The sequence below is a fragment of the Emydura macquarii genome, unplaced genomic scaffold (genome assembly GCF_026122565.2).
Source record: "Emydura macquarii macquarii isolate MOO-44397 ecotype Brisbane River unplaced genomic scaffold, CSIRO-AGI_Emac_v2 contig_3506, whole genome shotgun sequence".
Taxonomy (NCBI): domain Eukaryota; kingdom Metazoa; phylum Chordata; order Testudines; family Chelidae; genus Emydura; species Emydura macquarii.
This window is the reverse complement of record NW_027133643.1, coordinates 11,390,068-11,410,896: the sequence shown is the minus strand read 5'-3', so window position 1 is coordinate 11,410,896 and position 20,829 is coordinate 11,390,068. Positions and strand designations below refer to the sequence as shown.

General features: G+C 37.9%; 1 protein-coding gene across 6 annotated transcripts in view; it reads right to left on the bottom strand.

The window, feature by feature from the left end:
* PDE4B (phosphodiesterase 4B) overlaps positions 1 to 20,829 on the bottom strand; it is a 321,202-nt gene that overhangs the window by 200,245 nt on the left and 100,128 nt on the right. The window lies entirely within an intron of this gene.

Genomic DNA, 20,829 nt, shown 5'->3' with positions numbered 1-20,829 from the left:
TGGTGAATAATCAGCCAACATGACCTCCTATTGAGATGTTGTGGCCAAAAAGACTAATGCAATCCTTGGATGCATTAACAGGGGAATCCTGAGTAGGAGTAGAGAGAGGTCATTTTACCTCGGTATTTGACACTAGTGGAACTGCTGCTGAAATACTGTGTCCAATACTAGTGTCCACAATTCAAGAAGGATGTTCATAGATTGAGGAGGGTTCAGAGAAGAGCCATTCGAATGATTAAAGGATTCAAAAACATGCCTTATAGTGATAAATAGATTGAGTTAATAGAATCTATCTTAATAAAGAGAAGGTTAACGGATGACTTGATTACAGTCTACAAGTAACTACATGGGAACCAAATTTTGTATAACAGGCTCTTCAGCTACCAGGGAAAGGTAGAACACTACCAAGGGATGAAAGTTGAAGCGAGACAAATTCAGACTGGAAATAAGACAGAATTTTTTACCAGTGGAGGTAAGTAACCATTCGAACAATTTACCAAGGGTCATGGTGGATTCTTACTGGCAATTTTAAACTCAGGACTGGATGGTTTGCTAAAAGATATGCGCTAGGAATTATTTTGGGAAAGTTCTATAGTCTGTTATACAGAAGGTCAGACTAGATGATCACAATTTTCCCTCTTGGCCTTCTAATCTATGAATCTATAAAATAATACAGGTGATTTGTTAGTCTCCCTAGTTGCTTTCCTAGCTTACTCCAGTGTTATACTCAACTTCCTTGACACAGGGATTACAAGCAGAAATAATTTCTCTCCCAGACAAAGAGTAGATATGTACTGTCCAGAACAAGAAAACAATTACTTTAATAGATTACAGCACACAAAACAATATGCTTCCAGCGCTGTAGGCAAGATCATTTACCCATTATGTTGAACTAATATCAATAGTTCAATATCAAAGCAACTAGGCTTTTCAACAAAAATACAGGCTTTTCAATAAAAACATTCTTCAAATGTTAATGTCAATATACAGAACTGAGAGATGATATCCATTAAATCAGTTACTTAAAGTATTCTAAATTTAATTTAATGAATTAACCTTGAAAAGAAAATTAATACCCATTGATTATAAATTACAATTTGTGTTATAGATTATTTTCTCATGTAAACATGCTGCAGAATGAACACATGCTAGCATTGCAGTTTATGTAAGTAGGAAATACTGAATTATCTGAATAGTTGTGCAGTTCAGAAGAAAAACAAATCACTAAGAATTTAATAATAAATCCTTCCTGAGTCTGCTTATGGACGCTCCCAACCTCTGTGGCAATGATTCTGATTCTTCATATGCAATGGTTATATTTCTCCTTCTTCAGTATCCAGAGAAAGACAAGATCAGGCATTCCATATATCCACTTCATCAGAGTAGAATCCTGAATTTTACCCAATCCAACCAGCATACAATGAAGGCAGAGGCTGATTCTGCTCTGTGCATTCAGGCAGTCATTCTAACAGGAAGACAGACTATTCCTCAGCTGATTGATTAGTGCAATCCTATTGCAAACCAGGTAAAGCCTTAAAGTCTCAACCTTTACAAGTGTACTTAGCCTACCAATAAGATGCAAAGGTCAAATATTTTATAAGCAGCTTTCCCTGATTGTCAGTAGAAATGGCTTCCATCAGTTAGTAGATGGAACAAGATACAAATATTTTTTTTAATTGAAAAGACACGCCAGCTACCAAGGGCAGAAAGTCTCCATTAGACTACCCACACTCCCCACAGCATTCCTTGCAATTCATAGTTACTGAATTTTGGAGAAGGCTGGGGGGGAATGCTAGCTGTAGTTGTGCCAAAGAGATATTCCAACACAGGTGCCTTGTTGTTTTCTGATGCAATTTCGGCAGTAGTCCAAGACACCAAATATATTCGCTTCCCATGAAACCTTCACATTTTATTTAATAAACCAAGACCCTCATGCATAGTGTGTAGTATTTAAATAAATGCAAATTGTATCAAAACATGTGTGGCATAATTAGGAAGGAAAAGTAGTGTATAAATATGTTGTGGAATATTACAAGTTATTTGCTACATTACATTTGGATTCAAAACAAAGCAGAAAGCCTCTCTGGAAACATTGCTAATGTCAATTAGAGGTGTGACTAGAGCTGCTAGGGCATTTTTCCACAGAAAATGATGATTTGTCAAAACGGATACTTTTTGAGGGAACATATAGGTTTCAATGAACCTTTTGTTGGGAAAGGTTTCTCAGGCCCAGGATGGAATTTCTGAGCGAGAAAGAGAAAACCCTCACCAACAACCTGGTGGTCAGGGCACTCACCTGAGAACTGGAAGACCCAGGTTCAAGTCTCTGCCCTGCCTGATTCATAATTATTATTATTTATATATAGTGTGTAGGAGCCCTAATCATGGATCAGGACAAGGACTTGAATATGGGTCTCCCACATCCCAGCTGGGTGCCCTAACCATCAGGCTATAGAACCAATCACAAGTGCTCTCTCTTGCTCAATAAATATTAATTTTTATACAAAATGAAACAGCTCCAACAGGAGAGAGAGAGACCCACCCCTAAAATAACCAAAAAGCCTGGTGACTAGAGCCCTCACCTGAAAAGTGGGAGATGCAGATTCAAAATTCTGCATCATTTTTAAAAAGTTACTGAAAGAAAAGTATAATAATAAACTATCGAATACATCCTGAGAGGTGCCATTTGAGGTCAATTGTGATTGCAGTCTATATGTGCAATTACTTTGATTCTTTGGCCAAATCCCGCAGGTAGGGAAAAAAAAGTCAGGAAACCTCCCCCTCCCCCACTCCAACCTCCCGAACATATTTAAACCTGGAGAATTTCAGCCTAACTCTCCTTTAAAGAGGATAGATCTGACAGGCCACAAAAGTGGTAAATTGTGTTGCCTTCAAATAAGAACAATCTCACAAGGGCGAAACCAACCCGATGAAAAAGGCCTTCTCACTCCCCTCCCCGATGGCTGCATCTTTTGAGAGCCCAGGCTATTGGGAATCCCCAGAACCTGTCCTCCACTCTGCACTGGCTTGTCATAGAACATAAAGTCAAAATCAGGGTCTCTGTCCTTACCCTTAAAGCGCTCTATGGCATGTGTCCAGCCTACTTAAAAGATTGCCTAAGGATCCAATATTAGGACCATGCTTGATAACTCTGCTCCTCAGGCACAACTGAGCTGGTCACCACACGGGTGAAGTTCATCTTGTGCAGGAGACAGAGATCTTTCAGAGGCCAGCCCCAGGCTCTGGAACAAACTGCCATAGGATCTGACAACCACCTCAAACCTCTCTACCTTCTAAGTAAAAGGTGAACCCACCCAGCCCTGTGAATGTACACTACCCACCCCATCCCTCCCCGGAGATACAAGACAGAGGGAGTTAGTGCTGTTGGATATGTTAGTTACACAGGGGAGAATGCCTTGGAAAGTAGCCGTTCCCCTGCTTTCACCCACAATACCATTAACAAAGTGTAAGACCTTTGCCTCAGTCACACATCTCTAAATTTGGAAGCTTGTCTGCCCTACATTGCTTCTTCTGCAAATAATAGAGGAGGTTACCATCTGCCCTGCCACGTTTAATGGAAAACATTTGTGAAAGAGAGTCCTCTCCTATCTAACTCACCTCCTCATCATCAACCATGCTAAGAAGTCAGAATCCCTCTGTCCACGACTTTCCAATATGTTCCCAGGGAACTGCTAGAAAAGCATGGGCAAAGGATTATGTTCTTTTTTAAAAGTGTGTCTGATATGAGTGCACTCCACCAATATAGAGGGGAACTGAATGAATCTATGCATGCACATACATCTTACTGCAGAGGCTAGTGCAGAAGTAAGTCTTCTTCATTCACATTTTATGCTGTTCAGGGGGCTCCACAATTCAAAACAAGCATGTTTACTTCTCTATTACAGTTAGGCAAATGAAAATGTATTTTTAAATTGAAAAGTATAAGATTTATCTTGTAGATTATACCATAAAAATATTGTAGAGTCTAATTTTTAAAATCATGAAAATATTGTACGGATGCTACAATTTCAGAAGACTGTCCCCAAGACATATGGGGACATATTGTGAGGCACTCACAAACTAGAACGTTGCTGAAAATCTTCTATGAAACTATGTCCTGCTAACCAAATTAAATTAACCCAGATCTTTTTTTTTTTTTTTTTTTTTTTAAACCCACAAACTTTCCCTCAAATATTTGCTCTCACTTAAAAAAAAAAAAAAAAAAAAAAAAGAAGCCTCTTTGGGTGTAGTCACCCCATTTTTGTATTTGCTTTTCACATATACTCCAGATAATAAGTTTATTGGCAGGAATGAGTGTAGAAACAGCCAGTTTTAAGCAAATGTTAAAAAAATATTCCTGAAACCCGATTTTGAACTTGCAAAATGAGCATTCACATTGGAAACCTGATTTAAGGGTTATTCTCATCCCAGCACTGGACAGAAATAGAATAATCTGATTTTTGTGTCCAAATAAAGCTAATCAACAGATCGGATGTTAGCTATTTTGGTATGTAATATGTTGCAACACTATAGTATTTTCACGAGAAAATTCTATGAATGCTGCCATTCCTTTATCTCAAAAATATGCACCAGATTAGAAAGGTAGAAACCACAACCACCACCCTTACTTTGGGAAACACTGGACTAAACTACTGAAGAATGTGCTTTTAAACGGTGGGTAACACATAGTGATATTAAGTCATGTCCCAAGGTTAGGAGCAGATTTAAAACTCTCAAACACCAGGTAATGTTCACCAAATCTGACAGTATCATGTAAAAGATGCCCTCTGTTAGAATGAAATCCAGTACACATTTCGCTAGGCATGCTTTCTTCTCACAGCAAAAGACTGGCACAAGCATGACTTGTGTCATGGCAGGAGTCTGGAGATACAAGGGGAAAAGCTGGTAGGTTATCATGAGGCAAATGTCGAGCTTGGTAAAACATTCTTTGCTTACTTAGATTGTCTCCTGCACAGAATAACTTCTGCTGCTATAAATCAGAAGAACTACCCAGATACCCAATGCCACATATAGCAACCAGCAATTTCCTTACAAGTAACAAAAATATTCGGCAAAGAAAACCATTAGCCTAACCTCAAAAGACCCAACCTCGATGACCCAGAGATTATCTCCTTCTGCATATAAAGTATATCCAAGTATAGCAGCAGGAGGTCCAAACCTGTCAAACCCATCACTACTGCTCAACCCCAGCAGTTTAATAAAGGATTATCTCAGAGAATGAGAAAATGTTTTTTAAAAAGTTCTGAACAAGTGAGCCAGAAAGACAAAGAATACCTGAGGAGATGCCCAAAAATACTGTAGAAAGAACTATTGCTTTTTTGCCGATTAACACAAGATAAAAACTATGAAGTCAATGTTTTGCCTGGGTAGGACTTTGATACTGAGACCCGAACATATGGCCACGTCACTTGAACAATTTCAACCACGCTATAAAATTGGTAAAAGCAGGAATGAAAAACAGATGCTGCATCTGATTAAAGCTTTAAGTAAATTAATTGTCTACAGGAAAATGCATTAGGCTCAAAGATGCAAGAACAGTAGGATATTCATCCAAAATTAGATTCTTTGAGACCATGTGTTTATAGCGCTAGAAATCCCATATTTATCAGTAAAAATTAGTATTCTATAGACATTCCATTCTAGAAAGACAAACTGAGCTCTGATAAACAAATTGACAGTTGTATACTGTACACAAACGGGAAGGATTTCAAAGGCAATCAACAGCAATGATTACAGGCCCAGAGGGATTAATTTATCAAGAAAGATTAAAATAATGAGATACTTATAATATGGTTTGAGGATGACTAACACAGATATAACTGTCAACAATTATTTCAAGGTGTAAACACCAGGGAAGAAAACCCATTTTAGGGCGCTATTGGAGGAAAGCCCGCATAACTAGGAATAATGGGATGAAATTATGAGGGAAAAAATCCTGGGCTAAATATTAGGAGAAGCTTCCCAACAGTGAAATCTATTACTAGACTGGTATAATTTCCCAAGTGGCGCAAGCTCCATCTCTTACGACATTTAAAACTGTATAGGACACAGCACTAGCAATTACACTGCAGAGAACAATCTTGCATTGGCAGGATACTGGACTAGGTGAGCTAATAGGTTTCTTCCGTATCTAACATCTATGATCTTGTAAGGAAGTTCTCTTACCCTGTAAATACTGTGTACCTACAGCATTGAATAAATCCCTCCAGAACACTGTGAAAGTTACAGTTTACAACAACAAACAGAAGCCCATTATGCACATAAAAATACAGTTACAAACACAGATGCAAACCAGTGAATGTGTGTGTGCACACAAATACTGGTTAGCTAAATCCTACTATCTTTCATCAGCCCAAAACGCCCAGTAAAGTCAAAGGGACTTTGCCTGAGTAAGATCTGTAGGCTCACACATAGTGGTATGGGCTAAACAAGCAACTTTTTTCACCTCAATATTGAATTAGATTGTAAGTGCTCATTTATTCTCTATTTATACAAAGGGTTAGTGGATTAACCTGAAAATTTGTTGTTTTTCAATGACTCTGAAGAGACTTCAGGAATAAAAATGCTACAAAATGAACCGTAACTTTATCAATCTTAATGATAATTGAATCTTAAAATGACATCTTGTTGCTGAGACCTGCTAATGTATTATTAAATGTTAGCAATTTTGCAACGAAGAAAGTCTCTGTTTACTACTATATATAGCATCTTGCAATAATCTCTGTATAATAGAGGTTGTTATGGAATGTTGGATAGATTCCTATTAATTATAAATTGATATAGTAATGGCTTCTTTTTATCCATATTAGCTTTCTCTTCTTTAGATGATGAAATATTGCCATGATGAATTTTGTCTCATACCGCACAGGTAAAATGATAAATATAGTTTGTGACAGTTTATTAAGGCCAAAATTTTCACAACTGGACACTGACTTGGAGTGCGAAAGTTGAGCTGGCCTGAGCCTCATAAGTGTGGAGGACCAGTAACTCAGACCGAAGTCAGTGGGAGCTGCATGTGCAAAGCACTTCCTCAAATCAGGCACAACATGTACCAAACCAGACAAAAACTGAGGTACCCCAAAGTTGTTACTAATTTTGAAATTTTGGCTGTAAGCAAACATTTAAAAACAAACAATATCTCACAACAGGTTTGGCGGAATAATATATGTAGTCTAACTTCTTGATAACATTAATTAAAACCGAAAAAATAGCTTAAAAACCCAAACATTCTCTTAGCCAACAGTCTTTCATTTTAATTGTGCAGCACAAGCTTCCCTTCAATGTGCTCTCTGTTATCTGACGACTATACTCATTAAGCACTAATAAGTTCTTAATCTTGGTTATTCCTTTCAGCTGAGGCATTACTAGCATATCTTATTGTCTTCCTGAAATGATTAACAGTAGTGACCTTTATGGAATTTGGAAGGGTCTCCTGTGTATGCAAACTAATGTAACTGTAGCTTGACTTAAACGATGGTATGCTCCTGAAGTAACTGTGTAATCACTGTCAGCAGTTAATTCAACATTAACAAAATGTAATAAAAAAATGTATAGTCGGTAGCATTTTTAATTTATTTGCCCTTTCTGGTAAATTGTTCTATACAGGAAGTACTGGAACAAAGGATATCACAACAATTTTCTTCTCATGAGATGAATATACACTAGATCAAATTCATCTCAACTGAACCAGACTACAAAGGTCAATGTTTCTAAGTTATCCTCAGAATTAGAGTTTTCAGGTTTCTAGACCCTAACAAATTCAACAGACAACATGAAAGACTATATTATCACAAAAATATAATCTATACTGTCATAGAAACACGTATTATTATGGAAAAGAACTGTATCACAATGTCACAAAAATACAATTGTACTACCACACAAACTGCATAACATTATTCAAAACAGATTTATCTGAAAAAAAAGTTGGCTGCAGAGAAATCAACCTCATTGCAACCTCAAGCTATCAGAGTTTGTTGGACATTCCTAGTTCCATTGACCAAGCTACAATAGTGTCATTTTTCTGACCTATTCTCCCTTCCAAGTAGACATATCTACTGGAATGTTAGTATCTGCAGAATTTCCCATCCCAGTGCCATATGTAGAGTATTAGTTTATACATTATCAGTGTATATCAAATAGTTGCTTAAACTGATTTATGTTGAAAGGAAGACAAAAAGTTTGTTTGTATTTTCTCTCATTTGGAATATGGTCATTATTTGAACTTAGTGTCATTAACTTTAAACCAAAAGTTCATTTGGAAAATTTCCACTGGGAAAGAAAGAATACTACACTATTTTGAGCTACTGAACACATTTTTATAAAAATGAATATTTGATTCTTAAACATGGCATAGATCATTTCTGAAACTGTTGAACAGCAGACCCAGTATAAAGATATGCCACATCTAATATTAGAAAGGCATTTATTTTAATATGTTCACATTAAAATATGCCAGCACAGAAATACTGTATGTTTTCAATCTCTGCACTGCCAAGTCAATCAAACTCAGATAAGAACACTGTGGCTCAACACTTCAAAAGCACTTGTCAGCTAAACAAAAGCTGACTAGTGGATAATATTTTTATCTCATGCTAAAAAATTCCATTGTTCAACTTAACTAATGTTTGATGCAGCCTTAACATTAACTGGAAAAGTGAAATCTCCCCCCCTCCCTCCCCCACACACACATTTTCACAATAATACCAAGAATTTTTCCCAAAATAGGTAAGGTTTAACCGCCACATTTTTAGAAAGCTTGTATTTACTTATATTGCATTCTGAAGAGATATAACAAGACCTTGTTTTTTAACATGGTAGTAATTTGATTACATTAACTACAAAACTGAAGACTTAGGAAAAAATACCAGTACATCTATCTGCCTTAGAAAATATTGTGTCCTAAATTAAGGATTGTATTTTGAAGTCGATGGCAGTTGAGAGTGCTAAGCATATCCTAAAAATTGCTTAGCATCTTCCAAGATCAAGCCCTTATGTGAGGAGCAAGCAAAACGAGCAGATAAACTCCTAGGCAATATTTTCATAACTGCAGTTATCTTATCTGGAACTCCATATGAGTTTATTACATTCTATTATGCTTCCCTCCAAACCGCAGCAAATACCTTAGGGAAGTCAAAAAAAGCAAACCTCTTTAATCCCAATTCTTGCTTTTTTCCCCCCTCAACCACTGAAGCGTGAATATCTAACCAATCCATCTTCAGCTTGGTCTGAAGCCTCACTGTTTTTCGCCTATTATTTCCTCTATAACTGGCCTTAATCTGTTGACAATTACTTTCATCATGATTTTTCCCTGTTACAGATAATAAGCTTATATCTCTGTAATGATTTGGATCAGAAGGATCTCCTTTCTTCAGGATTGGTACAACAGTCATCCAGTACCTCCTGTTTCTCCCATACATTCTTATATATTTTTCCTAATGCTTTGATAGCACTATTAGCAGCTCATCTACAAGACTGTCTATTCCTGAAGCATAAAAGTTAGGTACAAAGTCTCCTGGAGGGCCATAAGAATTGGTGGAAAATTAAGCAACTGGTTCATGTCAAAGTCTTCTGTAAAACAAGGGGGGGGGGATGTAATCACCCTTGCTTTCATCATGTTCTTAAATAGGATGTTAGTAGAGGAGTTGGAAGGTGTGAGTCTGGTGATCTACCGTTAAGCTTTGTAGCTTATGCAGATGACACTATACAACTGGCAAACACATTTGAATTAATTACGATACTCTTCACTACCTTGGAAAATTGGTGTAGTTGACTTAGACTTACAATAAATGCCAAAACGACAAAGTGGTTGCATCTTGGAAAAGGAACAATAGATAAAATGTTGAAATGTCGTAGTAAAGTTGTAGAACAAGTAAAATCTTGTGTGTGTGTAGGAAAACTGATCCTTGATGATGGTTCTATCAAGGATCAAGTTAAAAGGAGATATGGACTGAAAGAAATTATGGGCTGATAAAAACACTATTTGTAGTACCAAACTGAAAATTTATCAAACCAGTGTACTAAAAATATTATTCTATGCTCTGGAAGCCAACGCATTAAATGAAAAAGACATCAGAAGGCTGGAGGAAGTAGAGATGAGAGTTTTTCAGAAGATGGTAGATGAAAAGTGGAATGACTAAGACAAATGAAAAAAGTTAGAAAGAGAGTAGGATGAGAAATTAGGATATGGGATTGGGCTGCAGCTGAAAAAGATTATGATGGTGGGGATACTGTAAAAGTCAAATAGGAGTTAGGATACCAAAGAAAATAATGCAAATGCAATCAAGGTCAGTCAGACCTAGAAAATGACCACCAACTAGATCAGTAGCTCCCAACCTTTCCAGGCTACTGAATCCCTTTCAGGAGTCTGATTTGTCTTCTGTACCCACAAGTTTCACCTCACTTAAAAACAACTTGCTTACAAAATCAGACATAAAAATACAAAAGTGTCACAGCACACTATTACTGAAAATATTGGGAGGTAGAGGATTTAAGGTATTGTTGCTATTTTATTATTCTAGTTAATCCTATTCTTTCCTTATCCTTTATCCTTTGGTTCCTATACCTAACAAAGTTGCCCCTGTTGTTGGTTTGCTACTTTGGGGATTGTAATAATTATTTTTTTCTTTGTGTATGGGACTACACTCCTAGTATATTATTTGGTAGCAAACATTTTCCCAAGGGATAGCACTCCTGGTGCTCCAGGGACTAGGATGAGCGCCCTTAGGCAGCAGTGCCAAGATACACAACTCAGGAGTTATACCCTTGAGGTGAGAGGGAAGAAGCTTCTCCAGCCAGCAGTTAACAGTGAGAAGGCTTACGCCATGCATCAAGGCTGGGTTACATTAGATTCACAGATGCTGAAGACAGAAGGGACCAACGTGATACCTAGTTTGACCACCTGCATAACACAGGCCAGTGACCTTTTCCACAATAATTCCTAGAAAAACAGTCTATTTTGATTTTAAAATGGCCAGTGATGGAGAATCCACCATGCCCTTTGGTAAACAGTTCTAATGGTTAATTATCCTGGTTGTTAAAAATGTGTCTAGCTTCAGCTTCCAGACATTGGATAGAGTTATGCCTTTCTCTGCTAGACTGAAGAGCCCATTATCAAATATTTGTTGCCTATGTAGGTGCTTATAGACTGTAATCAAGTCACCCCTTCACCTTCTCTTTGTTATGCTAAATAGACTGAGTATGTCACTAATACGGCATGTTTTCTAATCCTTTATTCATTCTTGCAACTCTCCTCTGAACCCCCTCCAATTTATAAATATCTTTCTTGAATTTATTCTTATCATGGCCCCTTCTTTTTTAATTGTTGCATAGCCAACCTGTGTGTATTTAGTCTTTGCTGTTTATCATAACTCTTTAAGGTCTCTCAGAAGGCTTTCAGTCTATGCCACAGTGCTCATGAATTAGCCAATCTGAATTATGCATTAGATAACTGAATCGAACACTGAAATTAGATACTGAATCAAAAATCCACAGAATTTGTAAATCTAACAAACGTATTACATTTTAGGAATATTAAAATATAAATTAAAAATGAATATAAAGTTTTTCAAAGTTTTCCGTAAAGTGCCAGCAGGTTGTTAAAAATCTTTTGACTTGAAGGTATACTATACTAGCACATAGGTTTAATAACTTGGGTTTCCATTTTTTATCTTTTGGTTTCTTAAACTGATAACATTACAGAAACCAATAGTATAACTCAGCTTGTTATCTTTTCAAAATCAAAATAAATTATACAGTGTATTATTTGCCTCAGGCAATGCCATTTCAACTTCATATCACTCACTACTAGCCAAAACTATCCAGCTTACAAAAGGACAAATTTGGATTTGACAATTACTTCTGCCACTCATTTATGATGAGCAATTACTCATTCACCAGGAAATCAGTTTCCTTTACAGTACCTTGGAATGAACAAAACTGTGGTATTTATTCTATAGAAAATGCTTTTCTTGCACTGAAAGAATTGGCATGTACTTTTCTTTTGCCTTCACAAGATACTGGTTTTATACATTTACTTATCAAGATAAATTTGGAATTAGCCATTATTTTTCTTACGGGAGAACGTTTACTTTTAAAATTTTAAATATTCAACTACTAAATACACTGTTCCGGCACTTTGATACTGTCGTCAGCAGTGCTATGGAAAAACCTAAATAGTTAGATATTTAGGAACTGCTCCTGAAAAGTGCTGAATAGCCTAATACCCATTTACTTCATTGGGAGCTGTTGAGTAGCTAGTGTTTTGAAAATCTGGTCACTCTTAGGCACCTAATATGGATTTAGGAGCCTAGCTCTTGGTTCCTGCTTTTGAAAATCTTGGCCCATATGATTTGTTTAACTACATCAATTAACGTACTAAAGTTTAACTAGGTTATGATATATTCTGTAAAAATGTATGTGTTTTACTTAAACTCTATATATTGTCATGCATAAAACATTGAATGAGATTAAAAACATCATTATTTAAATAGATTAGTCTGTGAAAATGAGGGTAATATTGTGAGAGAGCCTGGGAGAGGAGCTAGGTCTTACATTTGGCTCTGAATACTGCAAGATTAGTCATCATTCTTATTTCTTCTGGCAGAGAGTTCCAGATTCTTGGGCTGCTTCCTGTGAGGTTCTCTTTCCGATGGCCACAATCTTACCACTACTGTTTGAAAGTAACATTCCAGTGGAATGCAGCTGTCATGGGAGGTCCTGGTCACAGTGGGAGAGATGGTTTCTCAGGTAGCCAGAACCAATTCCATGAGAACAGTGAACTTGAATTGGAATCTCTATTCAATGGAGAGCCATTCCAGAGTGTGGTGTATTGGAGTGATATGTCTCTAGTGACCTGTGTTGGTGAGCAGCCAGACCACTGCATTTTGAACAAGCAGATGTTTCCTGTAGGGACATGGGGTTTCCTTTTTAAATGAAAAGAACTGCAATAATCTATCCTAGGTGTTACAAATGTGTGGATTATAGATTGAAAGGCCTGTGGGACCACTGAGGTCATCTAGTCTGACCTCCTATACAATACTGGCCATAGAATTTATCTGAATTAATTACTGTTTGAACTAGAGCATACCTTTTAGAAAAAAAAAAATCCAATCTTAATGTAATAATCACCAGCAATGGAGAATCCACCACAGCCCTTGGTAAATTGTTCCAATAGTTAATTCCCTTAACTGTTAAAAATGTGCTCCTCATTTCCAGTCTGTATTTGTCTAGCTTCAACTTCCAGCTGTTGTTCTTATTATACTTTTGTCTCCTAGATTGAAGGGCCCATTATCAAACTTTTATTCCCCATCTAGATTTTTATAGACTGTGATCAAGTCACCTTCTTTTTCTTAAATTACATACACTGATCTCCCTATACCTACCGCTATAAGGCACATTTTCTAATTCTTTAATCATTCTCATGGCTCTTCTCTGAACCCTCTCCAGCTTAGCAGCATCCTTTTCGAATTAAGGACACCAGAACTGGACACAATATTTCAGTGCCAAGTACAGAGGTAATATAACATTTATTTCTACTTGATATTTATCTGGTTATACATAAAAGGATTACATCAGCCCTTGTGGTCATAGCATCACATTAGGAGCTAGTGTTCAGCTAATTATCCACCATGACTCAAGTCTTTTTCAGAATCACTGCTTCCCAGGGAAGAGTTCCCCATCTGTCCATAACATTTTGATTTGATTGACCTTTGACCATCTTAAAACACATATTGTTTGCTTTCACCCAGGTTACCAAAAGATGCAGATTGCTTTGTGTCACCTGCAAATTCTATCAGGGATGATTTTATGTTTTCTTCCAGGTCATTAATAAAAATGTTAATAGCCATGTAGTCCCAAGAACTGATCCCTGCAGGACCCCACACTAGCAACCCACTTGCTCGTTGATGACTTGTTTACAATTACGTTTTCAGACCAGTTTTTAGTTTTCAGTTGACCAGTTTTTAATCCATTTAGTGTGTGTTCTAGTGTGCTCTAGTTTCTTCAGAATGTTCTGTGGTACCAAGTCAAATGCCCAAATGAAGTTAAAGTATACTACATCAACACTATCACCGTTATGAAACAAAAACATACAAGTTAGTTTGACGGGATCTGTTTTCCATAAACCCATGATGATTGGCATTCTTTATATTACCCTTCTTTGATTCTTCATTGAGTCCTGTAATACTATGACAAGGTCTGCATTCAACAGGAATGAATGGTTGCAATCTTCTGGCCAAATGCAGATTTTTGTTGCTGTAGCTACTTGTGTGTCCATATACAGTACAGAGACTAAGAAGCCTTATTTGACAACACGAAGACTAACAAAAGACACTGATACCTAGGATAAAAGTTCATCAAAGTATTTCCCACTTCACTTTAGCAATACTTCAGTCTTATGTGGATACAGCTGTTCTCGGAAAGGCAGTCAGGCAGCTTGGAGACAATGTTGCTCTCAGTTGAAAAAAAGGAGATGTTGAACTGTGTGTTATCAATTTCCACCCACATCAATATTTGATTAATTATCTGTATGTATCAGTATGGGAACGTGGGCCATGTTCAGAAGTGAAATTGTAGTAAGAACCATTATTTCCCATATGAACAAAGGATCAGAGTGCCAGATGATTCATTTTTAAAAATATTAGTGATTTGGGATTATATGTATACATAGCTGCCATTCTGGTTAATTTTAAAGCCGATGCTAATCCATGCACTATGAAGGCAGTGAGATAAAGACCTTTTTGCCATTCAGTAACCCAGACTGGAACACTGGAGAATTAGTTTTAAATATATCTTTTATAATATAATAAAAATATAATATTTTGGACTAAGTAGCAGGAGGATATTAGTTTATGCAATTTAATGGAAAACTACATTGCTAGATTATTTGTCTTCTGATAAAGAGTGTGCTAACCCAGACCTTTTTTTATTACATACTTCATACTCTGCATTTGTGATCTCTCTGAAATAGATTATTCCTGAGGTAAATAGAGCTAGGACCTTACTTCATCATGTTTTCAAGCTGCACTCTGTGCTTTACCATGAATTAATTTAAGCCCTTTGAATATATTCTAAGTTATTTTATCCAATCATAAAACACAAATATAAAACACTCACCTTGAGGCCTGAATGAGGTTTGTCTGAGCAATGACCTCAGAGTTTGACCAAAGTAAAAATAAAATCAGCCATAAATCTTATAACCAAAATATCCCTAACATCTTCAAAGGAACTTTTTATTAGTTTCTAGATGCCATCAAATTAGATTTATATGTACTTCATTGAAATATGGAAAATAAAAATACATGTTAACATATATTTCAATAATTAATTTAGGGACAATAACCTTTTTTTCATCATAAAGTAAAAACTGAATCAAATTATAAGTCAAAAGGTAATAGCTACACAGTGCCACATGCAGCCTATTGTAAACTCAGTTTCTTGTGAATTACAGAAAAGTACAATGGGTTACTGTATTAGATACACTTTCCATAACACGGCACTTAGACCTAAGCTAACTTTCCTTAGAAGGGCAGTTTTCAAGATTATCAGTGTAGACGCAGGTTTTGTTTTGTTCTTTGCATGCAGGGGACGGCTAGGGTCTTCTTAATGATTTTGGGAAGGTATTTTTGTAGAGGGGAGTGAGGGGAGATATTTTGAGGTATCAAAGCTGCTCGCAGTAGGTGGTGCGGTGGTTTAGTACTCCAATCCTGCATAGTCCACTATTACACTTTTCCTTATCCATTCACTCACCATCTTCTCCTTTCCCTCCTGCTACTTCCTCACTCTCATGTCAAATAATAAGATATGTATTTATAATCTAATAAGATGATAGAGGGAACTCTTTAAACAGTATATCTGATTTTCAAAGTATTCTCCTTTACATGTATATGGATGTGTGTTATCTCTGTCTTGTAAATACATATTGAGTGGTTTCCTTTTTGGAAGGACATTGTCCATCACTTGTTACTGAAATGACATATCACTCCCTAACATTCAGCAGCATAAGGCACCTTCAGTCACTCAAATAGCTCAAGCTATTTAGCTTAAAGAGAAAGTTAGGGGGTGATTTGATTACAAACAATAAATAGCTACATGGGGAACAAATATTTAATAATGGACTCTTCAGTGTAGCAGAGAAAAGTATAACACAATCCAGTGGCTGGAAGTTGAAGCTAACAAATTCAGAGGAAATACAGTGTACATTTTTAATGAAGAGAGTAGTCAACCAGTGGAACCATTTACCAAACTTTGTAGAACAGTCTCCATCACTGACCATTTTTAAATCAGGATTGGATGTTTTTCCAAAAGATATGCTCTAGGAATTTTGGGGGCAGTTCTATGGCCTGCGTTATACTGGAGGCCAGACTAGATGATCACAATGCTCTCGTCTGGCCTTTGAATCTTCCACTGAAGTTGATGCGAGCTGCAGTTGTAAGTGCTCAGTGAGACAGGTGTGGGGCTGCCCTATCATAATCTCTGAATACTCTACATGACTTGGTTATTGGGATGTTTACTATATACATATGTTGGTTTAGTTTAACAGCAGACTGTTGGAAGAGAAACAGAAAGCAGAATAATGGCTCAAGACAGCCACCCATCTACCAGCACTTAATGGACAATGCAAGGACCTTTCACTGTGATGTTCTGCCTCCAACCCCTTGCTGAGCTCACTAAACTAGTCTGTTGAGGGGTTGAGAAGTAGTCCAAGCTTGTGAAAAGAGAACAAAGACCCTGGCTGGATTTAAAAGGACACACTCCTTCATGCAAGGGGAGAGGCAATTAAGGGAAACAGACTGACACCCAGATCCCAGAGGTCAGGGATGAGTGGGAAAAGTGAAGTCTGCCTAGGGCAGTAGTAGTCAATAGGCAGATCACAGGCCAAATCCAGACTGGCTGATGCTTGTGAATGGGCCACACAATCTTCTTATTTACTTATTATCATCATCATCGTTACTACAGTGTGAAAAATGTTTCTCTGGTGTCTGGACCTTGACAAAAAATAATTGACTACTCCTGGCCTAGGGTCTCTACCAAAGAGTGGCAAGCCTCTGTGGAAGATAGCCATGTGTATAGACTATTTGTTGTTTTCAAATCCTTCCTTTCTTAGTCATCCTTTATTGTTATTGTTAAGATTAAACAATACTTTGGTTTAAGATGGCTATCTGGTCACTCTAGTCACCACTGATCACAAATTCCTGGAGGGAAGAACTGCAGATGCTGAGCCCAATTAGAGCAGCTGGTGTAGGCATAGTTGATCCACAGGGTACTTACAACCTAGGACCTATTCTAAGAGTGGGAAAATCATGTGATTCCACCTAGTATGAGGCTGGACATCTGAAGAAAGAGGACAGAGATCAAGCTAGCCCTGTAACAGGAGAGCAGGCACAAGTGGGCAAACTGCCAGGCTCCACCCAGCAGGGGGCTGGCAATGCACTAGAGCAGGTTAACATATAGTCCAGTCAGAGGGGCACCAGGGCAGCAGATTAAAATGGTAATTACAGATGCTGAGCAAGTATCCACAAAGCATTTTGTCCAGTAAAGGTAGACGGAAACAGGGTGCAGGCTAGAGGGACACGGTAACCCTAGCCTGGTCCAATGGGGTGTACCCACCTATGCTTTTGCCCAATAAACCCCTAACACTTGAGAGATGTAGTCAGAGAGGCCAGAAGGAAGATAGGCTAGCTTTGTAACCATGAAACTAGTACTTCTGAAAATTTAGGCCGATAGAACTTGGATACTATGGGGATGAGCAGCTAAAGAATGTATATGAGTGCCTGCACACCCTGAAAATATAGATATATTAGTTCCCTTCAAATAGACTGTTAAAGCTTATTTGTTTTTTTGTACAGATAAACACAGACTTCCCACCCTCAATGTATCTATTTTGTGATGGGATACAGTAAGGTCCATGTGCTGGAAATCTCTTTGAATACTCACCCACATATCAGTGTGTGGGAAAGTCTTGGCAGAACATGTACTTGAGTATGAATTTCAAATACGGGCACAGGGATTCCCAATTATTCAGCCATTTATGAAGACTGTGTAAATCTTAATACCAGATAAACAAGGAACACGGTATTCAGCAACAAACAGGCTGCCTCCATCTGTAGTGCAGAATAGCTTGATTTTATGACACACACAGTGGAAGCACTGCTTCAGATCAGTCTACTCATGCTGCTGGTCATGCTTCTATTTATTTTCTCCTGAAAACTGCAGTTAGTACATTCTCTGATAGTGCTGCCATTGGATGTTAGGGTAGGGGGAACACCATAGAACAGTATGCACCAAGATGAGTAAAAGCCACTACATTTTAGTTACATAGAGCAGGAACAACAAATGCAAAAAATTCAGAAAAGTGATATCCACTCCATGCACATTTTAGAGGATTAGAAGTATAAAGATAGATGTTCTGAACAAAGTCTGCTCCACATGGGCTGGAGGAAGCATAGCAGGACCTCCAGTGATTGGAGCAAGAGTGTGGGAGCAACAAGGATACCCCAGCAACAATGAGAGGCCTAGTCACAGTCCTCTGCCATAAAGGCCTTCACATGCCCTGGACCCCAATCATTTCTAGCAGTCTTAAGGTTTTTATGTTCCAGCCCATCACAGATCAAAATTCGGTTTTTCATATAAGGGCCTGCTCCATTAATTGCTTTGAAAATTAAGCCACGGTCCTCAGCCTAAGCCATGGAGAAGGTTTCTGAACCAGCTGGAGCCTGTGCATTGGCTTTACATTCATGTCCAGATGCAAGGAGTCACAGTAATCCATCCTGGAGATAACTAAGGCATGGCCATGTCCTCATCTGAGTAGAAGAGCCAAATTTCCTAGCAAGCTGGAGATAAAAGTAGTTGTTTTTAGGAAGTGATACTAACTGGTCAACCAAGGCTTCCCACAACTTTGATAAATGGGCAGTACACCATCAGTGGGAGGTGGAGATAATGTATTAGCCCATAGGCAGCAGAGCCAAGGAACTCACGTAGGCCATGGCCCAATTATTTTTCAGCTGGGCCAGACCTAAGCGGCACAGCAACCCCACACACCAGGTCACCATGCCATTTATAAAATTTAGAGGGGGTAGGTGTAGAGGCTTATGGTCCAATAGGGTCAGGCTGCTGATGCGGGGAGCACCTGAGAGGGGAAGAGGATGCTCAGGTGGGAGCAGGCAAATATATGCCCCCAACCCACTTTAAATGGTGGTTCACCACCCATATCTTGGCCAATTCTTCAAAATGTTTCCCCTTTCCAAATAGTACACCTCCGTCTTGCTTGGGTTCAATCCGATCCAGCCACTCTTTGTCCAAGAACAAATTTCTGTAGGCATTCTGACATTTTTGTAGTGGTGGTGGTGACCATCAGGTTATCGGTGAGATACACAAAGAGCAATGTCAACAGATTACTTTTTACACTGTGAATTCTGGACATTACTTTCTATCCGATGACTTATGGTTTGGCCCAGCTCTTCTTGCCCCTTTCCTTCCATCCACTCCAAGCCTCACAATCTCTGGTCTCCATGCTTTTCTCCAGCCTGCCTTCCATCCTCGCCCTCCTCTTCAGTGTCCTTCTTGCTCCCTTTCCCTCTCATCCCACTCCTTCATAATAAAATATAGACGAAATGGTGCTAACATGACATATGCCTATCAGCAACCTGGTTATTTTAAAGACTAGTATACCTCTTCCCCCCTTTCCCCCCCCCTTTTTTTTTTTACATATCTTGTCATTTAGATTGTAAGTTCTTTGCAGCAAAGATCATCTGTTCTAACATGTTTGTACAGCACCAAGCATATGGATTCCTGATCCTGATTGCGACCCCTCAGTGCTACTATAAATGAATAATTATACACAATCTCTGACTTCTTGCTCCCTTTCCCTCTCATCCCACTCCTTCATAATAAAACATGGACGATGTTAAGGAAAGTAGAGAGAAACTGGAAATATCCACTTGAGCCTACCAGGGTTGAATGCTTCTTGAACAGAGCCAAGCTGCCTCAACTCAGGGGCAGTCGAAGGTGCCCAGGTGCTCCAGTAGGTGCCGGGCTCACCAAAGACTCAGACCCTATACTTATGTTGATAAGAACAAATCCAACCAAGTGAAAGAGGCAATTATGCATTATTTTTGCTGAAGAAAAGTCTGTACCTAACCTACTGGAGAAATTGCCCATCATTATATAATGATTGCCTCCATAAGTACAATGTCAGCATGGTTCATTCAGCCTTTTTGAAATGAAGTAACAGTGTAAGATGCTGTTCTACGTTACAGAGAGTGCTGTAAAATGGCTCTTTATATTTTGAAAAAAGGCAAAGAACAAGTGTTAAAAGCAGTTACATACAATATATTCCAAGGACATACAGTAACTACTGAGAGTCTACAGTAAAACAATGTCAAGATCATAAAAGCTTTGCATGTATTCTAGGTTTTATATTGTACTTATGCCTACGTTGACTATATCAGTGCAAAAAAGTCTAAAATGGGAAGGGCTTACTATTGATTTTTATTTCCCTAATAAAGAAATAATGATTCTTCCACAAATGTTTCCCCCCTCAGAAACTATGATATCAAATAGTATAGTGTGTCTGCTTCTAACTTCCAAAATCTAGTCTGCTTGCTAGATTAAAAATCAAACTGTGGCCCAAGAGGTTACTGTACAGGTTGGTTTCACAACCAAGACAAAATATGTGATGTAATAAAATAAAAATTATGTATACAAACACATATGCTGTGTACGTTTCGATAAGAATAAAAACATTCCTTACCAAGGACCACGTCATGATGTGCCATAAAGGTTATAAAAATCACATAATAAATTAACATC